This window comes from Aptenodytes forsteri, unplaced genomic scaffold (genome assembly GCF_000699145.1).
Source record: "Aptenodytes forsteri isolate BGI_AS27 unplaced genomic scaffold, ASM69914v1 Scaffold92, whole genome shotgun sequence".
Taxonomy (NCBI): Eukaryota; Metazoa; Chordata; class Aves; order Sphenisciformes; family Spheniscidae; genus Aptenodytes; species Aptenodytes forsteri.
Window position 1 is genome coordinate 2,550,190 of NW_008794581.1, and position 10,318 is coordinate 2,560,507.

Genomic DNA, 10,318 nt, shown 5'->3' on the forward strand with positions numbered 1-10,318 from the left:
CGGAGCTTACTCTGGTCCTACAGAGGCTTGACTGAAGAGTCTGGCTGGTAATCTCATGAATAAAGAGATTTCTTCATCATGAGTGTGTCCAGAGAAGGGCAACGAGGCTGGTGAAGGGTCTGGAGAACAATTCTTATGAGGGGCGGCTGAGGGATCTGGGGTTGTTTAGCCTGGAGAAAAGGAGGCTGAGGGGAGACCTTATTGCGCTCTACAACTACCTGAAAGGAGGTTGTAGCGAGGTGGGTGTCGGTCTCTTCTCCCAAGTAACAAGTGATAGGACAAGAGAAAACATCCTCAAGTTGCGCCAGGGGAGGTTTAGATTGGGTATTAGGAAAAATTTCTTCACCGAAAGTGGTGTCAAGCATTGGACCAGGCTGCCCAGGGAAGTGGTTGAGTCACCATCCCTGGAAGTATTTAAAAGACGTGTAGATGTGGTGCTTAGGGACATGGTTTAGTGGTGGACTATCAGTGCTCAGTTAACGGTTGGACTTGATCTTAAGGGTCTTTTCCAACCTAAACAATTCTATGATTCTATGAATCTATTATTCAATATGCTTGTTTTCCATCAATTGGTAGGTCCTTTTCAGGCAAATGGTGCCATTACATATAAAAATCCTTCACAAAAACCAAAATTTGATCTAAGATGTAAACAAAGAAAACGACAAAAGGTGAGAGGGGAGGGAAGGATTTTCTTAAGTCAGTCAGACTTGTTAACCAAGTTTTATTCCTGTGAATAACAGTCGTTACTTTGTTATGGATGCAGATGTTGTTCTCCCTTGTGGAGCAGAAAAGGGTCATCTGTAAGCCAAAGTGTCACGCCTCTGCTGTACACAGGGTCTTGCCTGTAAAATATAGTCTGTCTGGTTTGTGTTTTCTTTTCTCTGTCTGTGAATCAATATACCTTCTTTGATTAATAACAGTCCTTATAGCACTAACAGCACTCTCTATAAAGAGTAGTTCCATTGAGTTATGTCTTAGAGTGTATATTAATTTGCTTACCTGTATTAGTATATTATCTTGTACTTAGCTCCTTTGTAGCTAGTATTACAAATGTTAAATGGATGATTTTTCAAGTATTTGCTTTCACCCTCTCTCTTTCCCCATTACCATGTTCTTATTCACAATGTAATAAAGGTAATGGCATAAATGTTGAGGAATTATTTTTACTGAGGGTTTTTTCTGTTTACTTGGTATTTTTAAATGGCTTGCCCACCTGCCTTCAGTTTATACATAGTCATTTTGGCTGATTATTTCATATACTGTACTACATTTAGATAAACTCCCCTGTAACCATAGTAACTATTTTTGCTTAGGCACAGTTGAGCACGTGGGTTCATTTTAATTTAGCTGAAAAAAATAGAGAAATGTTCTTGAAAGCTCCTGAAGTCATTTGGGTTATTATTGACTTTCATTTCAGGTTCAACAGAGATAGAATTGCTCATAGGCTCTCTCTTTCTTGCTTTCAAAGATTTTTTTTTTTTTAAACTTAGTAGGCGTGGGCTGTAAAAGATTTATATAAAAGTTTTGGGAGGTTTTCCATGGCAGCTTGCCTTCCTGAAGATAAAAATCTATGTATTATCAGATTTGCTTGACCAGGAGCAGCACTGCAGCATTCTTGTCTTCTCTATTGCACCAGAGAGAATGTGGCCCCCTGTAATCCAATTTCCCTTATACCCTGTGCTGACTTGACCCAAAATCTTTGCAAGCCAGATGGGCTTGGGCTGTAATAACGTGAAGAAGAGCCAAGAGGTCCAGAGGGAGGAGAAGTACTGGTCCCACTTACCTGTCCCTTTATCTTTATGGAGACTTTGAAGAATATTTCCTGATGTCCAGTTGCGCAAAGTGTTTTTGAGGACAGGCATATCCAGAAAGCAGTCCTGAAAGGACTTCCTTGGCAGATGTCTCTGTGCTGTTGATACTGTGGTAGCTCACCCATCCTAGTGATCAGAGAGAGAATAGAAAATACCTGTTTCCTTCCAAAACTATCGATTCAGCACACAACCAGGAACTGACATAATCTTATTCTGATCCAAAGTTCAGAAAACTCTGGGGAAGAGAGAGAAAACTGAACTCTGAAGATCTTTGTTGCAGGAGAGTAAGAGCCATCCCCTGGTGACATCCTTGGGAGACCTGTGTGCATGTCCACCGCTCTAGCCCTCATTCAGGACAAAGCTCAGGACTCCAAGGTACAGCTCACAATCACAAATTTTTATTTTCCTGTGATTCAGAAGTCACAGTGCAAGCTAATCCACATCCAGCTGACCACAGCCTGCCAGCTGGGATGGGAACTAGAACAAAGTAATCTGAAATACTCCTGGCTGGTGGTGAGCCCAGTGCATAGGACCTGATAGTCTTCCTCATCAGAGCAATCAGGCTTGAGTTCCCATGGGTTTCTCCTCAGTAATTATGTGACACAATGTTGGTATAATTATCTTAATTAGCTGAATAACATTTGGGAAATCTGTCAATATTTCTTGCTTACCAATTGCCAAAGCATGTGTAGTAATTTGACTGCTTCTGCAGATGGTTGTATAGGATGTTTTACAAATGTTATGGTTTGTTGGGAATTTTTTGTCTGTCAGAGCATTATTTATTCAGTGAGCCTTTTCAGTGTTCAAATGAATCTAATTATTATTCCAATAGTTAATAACAATATATGTTCCTTCCTGTCTGTTGCAAAGGACAGTGCTGCATATCAACCTCTGTGATGCTTAAGGTTGAGCTTTTTGTATCAATAGGAGTTTTACTGTAGAGAAAAATGCCCTCCCCTGCAGAAGATGATGTCTCAAGACAGCCCGAGGCTAGTTTTGCCCCATGCTGTGGTTAGCAGTGACCAGCTGTGGCCTCTAATCAGTAGTCCCTAACTTCTGCTATTGTCTCATTGCCTGTAGTGCCTGTAAAGCACCAACTGCCTGAGAGAAGTCCTCCCTCTGCCTTCTCGCCTTTGTATACTTCAAATAGCTGATGCCTTGCAAAGGGGTGGGGAGAAATCAACAACTCTTCACTCAGTTGTGACTACTTTGCTTCTGCTGAGTGACAAGTGATTGATTTGCTTCATCTCCCACTCAAAGGCAGCCACAGCTTTTCTATTCATATTGTACAATGGGAAGACTGAAAAGTGTTATATGTGATGTAAATCTGAGGGCAGATGTCAAACTGCATAGTTCATTACTCAAATTGGCTGCTGCTTTAATGAAGATGTCTAAGGAGCTACCAGGGAACGCAACACATAATGTTAGCTACAGAGCTTTGTCACCAGATGTTTATTTTATCAGTGCTGAAATGTGTATTCACGCTCTTTTATCAAAGACTGTAACTCCATTGAAAGGATGCATAGGTCAATACATATTGGTTATTGGATTCCCTCCACTTATTAGCTCAGAAGGACAAGGTAATTGTCAACACTCTTAAGAGAATGGAACACCTTCCTGAAAGTGGAGAGGCATTACAACAATTTCTCTTTATTAAAAAGTACAGGTTGAAGATGAAAACAATATTACATCTATTGCATGTGCTACATACTGTACTTTTTGGAAGCTGTGTTTTGCTTATTTTAATAATATACTGCATGTTTTTTTTGTATTATCCTTTAATTGGACAGTTGTGTAAAGTGTTACTATTAAGAATATACAGAAGAACAACTAGGGAGAATTTTTGTCTGGATCTAGAAAGATAGAAAAATGTCATAACAGATTGGAGTACTGCTTAATAAGTTTATTATTGTACTTTATTAGAGTCTGACGTTGCCCATAAAACTAACAGCAATTTTTGGTACCTATTTTTAATATTCTAACACTGTCTGACTCTATAATGGTGTGTTTTTAAAAAAAGGGGAGGTTAAATCTTGATATCTGGTAATACAGTTCTAGATATTAGGACAGAAAAAAAAAGATAAAACAGTAGCAGAATTAAAGAAAAGCATATTTTTATACGCTGAAAAAAATCACAAGGGACTGAAAAAAGTCAGATGCAAGTACTGGGAGATTATATTAATTTTCATTAGGATTCTAAACAGTCAAGATATAATTTTCGGGGAAGTGCAACTTTCCAAAACAAAACAGTGTAATTTTTTTAGAGATGATTGGACTATTCATAATTATGTACAGTGAATCATTTACTGGAATATTTTTAGTTTTATCTTAAATTGTTTGTAAACACAGTGCAACTGGAGAAAGTTTCAAGCATACTACTTTTAGGCTAAGATTTTTCTTGTATGGTGTTCCTATGACTCACACAATTACTCAATACTGCATTTGTATGGCTGTAGCTGTTGACGGTGCCACTGTTTTAAGAAGGGTGTGCTCACACAACAGGTCTTGTGCCAGGGAGCTTGGAGCGTAAGCATGTAGTGAGACAAGAGGTGTAAGCTGTTCGTTGTTTGCATGATGTTTGTGATGTTTCCCGTTGTTGCTGGCACAGTGGTGACTGAACCAGAGAATTAGTCTTTAACATAGGTGTGTGCAACAAGGAAGGGTCACTAAATGCACTGTACTCTTCTGTCATTCTCTTGCATTTTCTATTCCATAAGCAGAGACACAAATCTTGTTCCCTTCTCTTCTTGCCAGTACTCTCTCATCTCTTCTAAGCTGCCTGTCCCCCATAGTCAGGAGAGTCCGTGCTCTCCTGAACAGGGTCTGAGTATGCTGTTAGTAATGTACCAAGAGGTATGTCAGAGGCCATCCACTGCTCAGGAACAGATTATCAGCATGGTCTTACTGATGGCAGCCCCCCTCTTGGGCCTGGGTGGGTTAAGGTTCTACTGCATATGATCAATAGGGCCAATGATGTCCTGGTCCTGCTGCCTGAATATGCCATGGGTTAAGGGGTTGCACACGGCAACAATCCTTGCCTGATTGCTCTGTGGGTCCCCATGTAGCTTTGTGTTGTGCAGAACTTTCTTTAGTTGCTTGAAAAAAGATTGCTTTTGTCTCCTTGCTTTTAACAGCCCAACATTTTCTGTGGGTTGGGCAGAGAAAGGGACATATGAGCAAACAGTTGTAAATATGCTCCAAAGAAACCTTTCCAGCCCCCCTTGCCCCAGCAGCAGTGCGGTGCTAGCACACATTTTATTTGAAGAGCTTAGTGAATAGCTTCTTGCATTATTCAGTCATCCCTGCAGGTTGTAAAATTCAAGCAGTACAGACCGAGGGTAAGAACGATGGGAATACAAGCTTAGTGCTTGCAAGACAGTTTTGTTTCCTTTTTTGGCCATGGGCTTCATCACTCCATCTTCATACCTTTGGTTTCTCATTGCTTCTGGTCTTTGGAAGGATATTGTGAAGACAAATACTCTGCAATATTTTGAGTGCCTAAGCTGGAAAGGAAAATTCACACCATAAGTGTTAATGCCTGAAGGACATTATTATTTACTTCTGATTATTTGTTTTTTTGACAATCATCATATCAATATGAACGGTGCTGAGGTTTCTAAGAGGGTGGAAAAGAATCCTATAGGAATTCAACAGTAGTTTACCAGTCATTGGGACTGCTTTTCAAATGTTACAGTTTAGATGTTTGGGTAGGTTTTTTGGGATTTGTCTTGTTCAATTGCAGTGGAAAACACTCTTTCAAGACCCGACTGAAAAGTTTGTTATTTCAACAGGACTAATTCCCTTGTTTTCAGTGGTCACTGAAACAGGCCTTCGGGAAGAGATGTCAGGTATTAACAAGTGTTAGTACTGAAAACTTGACATGAACTTTATGAATGCTTAATGGTAATAAATAACATCAATATGGGTAGCTGGTTGTCTCAGTCTGTACTAACAAGCTTTGGTGGCCAAACTGCTGCCTCCAACCTCTCCTGCTCACCTCAGGTGGGCTGATAGCAGCCCAGGGGATGGTACAGCATGGGTAACAAAGACTTGCTGGCATTGTCCTGACTCCTGCACCTGTAGGAGCAGCTGCTGAGCCACAGTGAAGACAAGAGAAAAGAAATACAACTTGGCTGGAATCACCTGCTAATAGCTACTGCCTTTGGCTCTTCCTCTGTTTCTCTTGAAAATTCCATGGTTTTTCATCCTGTGGCTCACAGAGCCCATCAGAGGAAGCATCCCTGGAGCAGTGCTAATGAGTCAGGGAAAAGCAATTAAGGAAAGAGTCTATTGGCATTGCCTGTGTGAGCTCCTGGCACTTACTAAGTGGTGGCCTCCAGTTGATGGGAAAACTTTAAGGTGTCTACAAATCAATAGATGTTGGAAATGCTTTGTAAATCACTGGCAAAGCTTTCCCAGGTCAGAGCATGCTGTGTTAGGTTCTCTTTCTGATGAACCAGACCATTATTTTTTTGTATTCTACAAAATTTCTTCCACCAGAAGAGAAAGCCCCTGACAGTCCTCAGAGACACAACGGGGAGCCGGCTACCAGCTTGCTGTGTGCTTGAAGAGTGTTCCCAAACTTGGAATTGTTTTTGCCCCTTTGATTCTCCTCTGTATGGGCATGTCTTTTTGGTTAAGATGACACACAAAAAAGCTGTATATTTAGACACCAGTTCTGCACTAGTAGCGTAGTGGCTGGATCCCATTTAATTCAGTGTGCTCAGGACCTGGTCTTTATTCCACTTTATGCTGTAACAACTGGGAACATAAAACTACTTCTCTGGTGGTGCACGTATTTTATAAATATTTAATATTAAAAACAATTCCCTTCTCATTAGCAAGAATAAGGGAAATATTGTGTGGATACATCAAATATGGTCTTCTTTTTGAGAAGTGGCTTTTCTGAGTGCCAATTTAAATTTTAGCTACTTCATAAAGTACTGCTGAAAGGCAGCAGATTTAACAGTTTAACATTATGCATATAATAAAGTGGAGAATATCATCATGCTCATTTGGGATAGCTGTTCACCTAATAACTTTAAAAAATCACTGTTTGATGTGACTACAGACTTGGTCACAAGGAATGTGGATTGCAGAAATTATTAAGGTCAGACACACATTTTGCTTGGGTCATGAGAGTGCGTATTTGTTTCAGAAGTTTTATGTTCAAAACATGAAGAAGTAATCCCTGGCAATTCCCATCAGTGTCAGGTTTGAAGTTGCCTCTGTAATAAAATTCTGCTGTCTGAAGCTTTGTGTTAGACCTTCCTTCCTGAGTGATGAGCTATGGAATTTCTTCTAAAAAATATCTCTTGTTCCTGCAAACATGTATCTCCAGAAAAGAACTGGACAAGCTTTCGTATTTCAGCATCAGAAAAAATATTGCCCTGCCTCTGAAATTCCTATTTGGTTGAGTCTTAGTTGCGATATGTTGTGAGGGCTGTAATTTCAGCAGGAAGTAACTAGATCAGGGCCTTTGAGACAGCAGTGCAGCTGAGATGAGGCAAAGAAAAATGGTAAGGACTGTTTGCAGTTCTTAAACCTTCCTAAAGAAACATGAAAATGTGAAAAGGCTGGTTTTTTGTCTCAGAGATGTTTTTACACTCAAAGGATAGCATAGACACTTCCAGATGAAACAACCTGTCCTCTTTTAAGCAATGTCTCATGCTGACATTTCAGGAGGAAAAAAACCCCAACCCTTATTTTATATATTTACAATGTTGAGGCTAGGAAAGGATTATTTTCTTCTAATTGAAGCATGTACATTATCAGTGTGTATATCATAAACTGGTATCTCATATATTTCTATTAAGTATACTAAATAACTAATGATGAACACTTGATTTTAATGTAAAAAGTTTTCAGAGAGTGACATGAGTTCTAATACACGGACTTTGGCCAGATACTCCATGTGCTGCAGGTCTGATTTATTATGCTTGTCCTTTTAATGAATAGATAAATGGGATATCACAGGTATCTTGCTCATAAGTAGTCTATGAATCTAGGAACTGGTAAACATCCATATTGTATTAATTGGAGTACCTTCATCTCTGCAAATACACTTCTTTAGTCCTTGCTAAGAATAATCCAATGAAATATCATGCTCAGGTATACATTTCCTCACAAAAATGTTTGTTTCTTTCTAACCTCTTCATATCTTATTCTTCCCTATAGGAAAACTGAGTCTGATTAGAGCAAAAAAATCTGACAGCCAGGATGAAAGAAGTATTTTTAGGGCCTTCACAAACTTGCTTAGGGACTAAACTTCAGGATTTTTCAGTTCCATGACTCTTCTTAAATTTTAGTATTGGGTGCAGGGCCTCACATGAAGGACAGGGTAATTTTTTTTCTTCTATGTAGTGAAATACTTTTTTATTTGATCTTGACCTAGGTTTTAGTTAAAGTACTACCTTGTACTCACACAAAGTTTGCTAAGATTGTTGCACAGACAATATTACAGGCAGAGAACACGTTTTGCTTATACTAATGTGTACATACACAAAAGATTATTTATTTTCCTCACGTTAGCCTCAGCAAAAATAAGTTTTTATGGGAGCACTCTCCAAAGCTTTTGCTTAATAAAAAATTTGTTGGGAAAAATAAAATGGATTCCAGGGAGTAAAGAAAGATCAGATTCTAAATGGCAGAAATTTTAGGCATTATGTAAGAATTTCAGGTTAACATATACAAGCACGTTAAAACCATTACAGATTTTTGTCAGGTGTGACCACAGAGCCAGTGGTTTGTTGAGCCACATTTTCTCCAGATTAACTGTGAGATCAGGAATTTGTGGGGGGCTTTTAAACTCTGCCCTGAATTGAACCTGCTGAGCAATGAGGAAGATCTGCTTTCTGCCATTGCACATCTTGAAAAGAGGTGACGATGACGAAAGCTGGTGTGTCAATCCATGAATTAATAGGACAAATCGAATAGTGAAGAAAATAAATCCTTACCACCAGCTACATATCTCAGCTTTGTCTCAGGTATCCTGAGTCCCTTCAAATGGGACTCTGTACTCAGAGCTGCAAACAAAACTGTGTCTTAATGTATGTGATGTACTTGTGGATTGGGCTGCAGCTAACTCCCGGATGGATTCAGGTCTCAGCTGAAATGGGTCTCAACCCAGAGGGTCTGGATGCATTTGAGGAGCCAAGACTGCCCTGGCTGGCTGGATTTGGACTTTGGTGTGCTCTGCACAACTTTTGTAACAGCAGCTCTGGCACCTGCGCCACATTTGGAAACAGCAGGGCAACAGTGGGTCTTAAAGCATCTGCAAATCTTTGCTTTTCTCTGACATCCTGCCTTCAGTCACTTGGGGAGGGTGGGGGGAGAAAGCATTACTTTTCTGAAATATGTTCCAGCAGATGTATTGGGGAATAATGTTAGTCATACAGCAGGCATTTTGAAGCTACAGGCACAGAAAACATAGAAGGCCTCTTTGCTTTCCAATCCCCTCTCTAAAAGTACTTTTACTGGATTTTTTTACTCTGGACTTATTGTGTGCATTATGCGGACCTTAGTCTGCATTTGATGCATTCTGACAGAAGAAAAATGATCAATGCCAAAAATGAACAATGCCAACTTCTTCTGTGGAGTTGACTCATAATAGTGTCACACTTCTTCTCTGTGAGCCTGGCCCTTTTGAATGTAAATGCTGTATTTTTTTTGTTTGTGTGCATGCATGTATACACACATATTAGAAAGGATGGTTTTAGAGTAACCTTCAAATACTAGCAACCATGTTGCATATTAGCGCCCTTGGAGCGGGAGGCGGAAGCGGCTGATATGCTAAGGTGAACAAAAGGCTGTGAACTAGGAAAGCTGTTTCCAGCAAGCCAGAAAGTGAATAACATTGTTCTTGCTCTCCCCAGCCCAGCGTGGGATATTCCTCTGAAGCGTTCCCCTCACGCTGGTGCAGAGGAGGATGTTGACTGACTCAGCAGTGAGCACGTTGCCCATCTCTCCCCCAGGTGACATCTGGGGCTCTTTTCTTGCGCCTTGGAGAGTGAAAGGCAAGGGACAAAGGGAGAAGCAGCAGCAGCACTCAGCTCAAGTGAGCACGTTGCTAAAATGGTGGCAGCTTTGGCCCAGTAGTGCCAACAATGAAGGCATCTGCGCTGAAGAGGGTCTCGCAGAGGAGAAGCAGATGAAAGCGTTTGGGGGTGCTGATGTGGAATGAAGAAAAGAGGGGGGATTAGAAGGTGGAGAGAGCATGAGCAGCAGGATTCTCATGTCTTGTGGGAGAACTGGTGAACGAGAAGGGGAAGGGCAGGCAGGAGTTGAATCATAGAATCATAGAATCATGGAATCATTGAGGTTGGAAAAGACCTCTAAGATCATCGAGTCCAACCATCAACCCAACACCACCATGTCCACTAAACCATGTCCCTAAGCACCTCATCTACACGTCTTTTAAATACCTCCAGGGATGGGGACTCCACCACTTCCCTGGGCAGCCTGGTCCAATGTTTCACCACTCTTTCAGTAAAGACATTTTTCCTCAT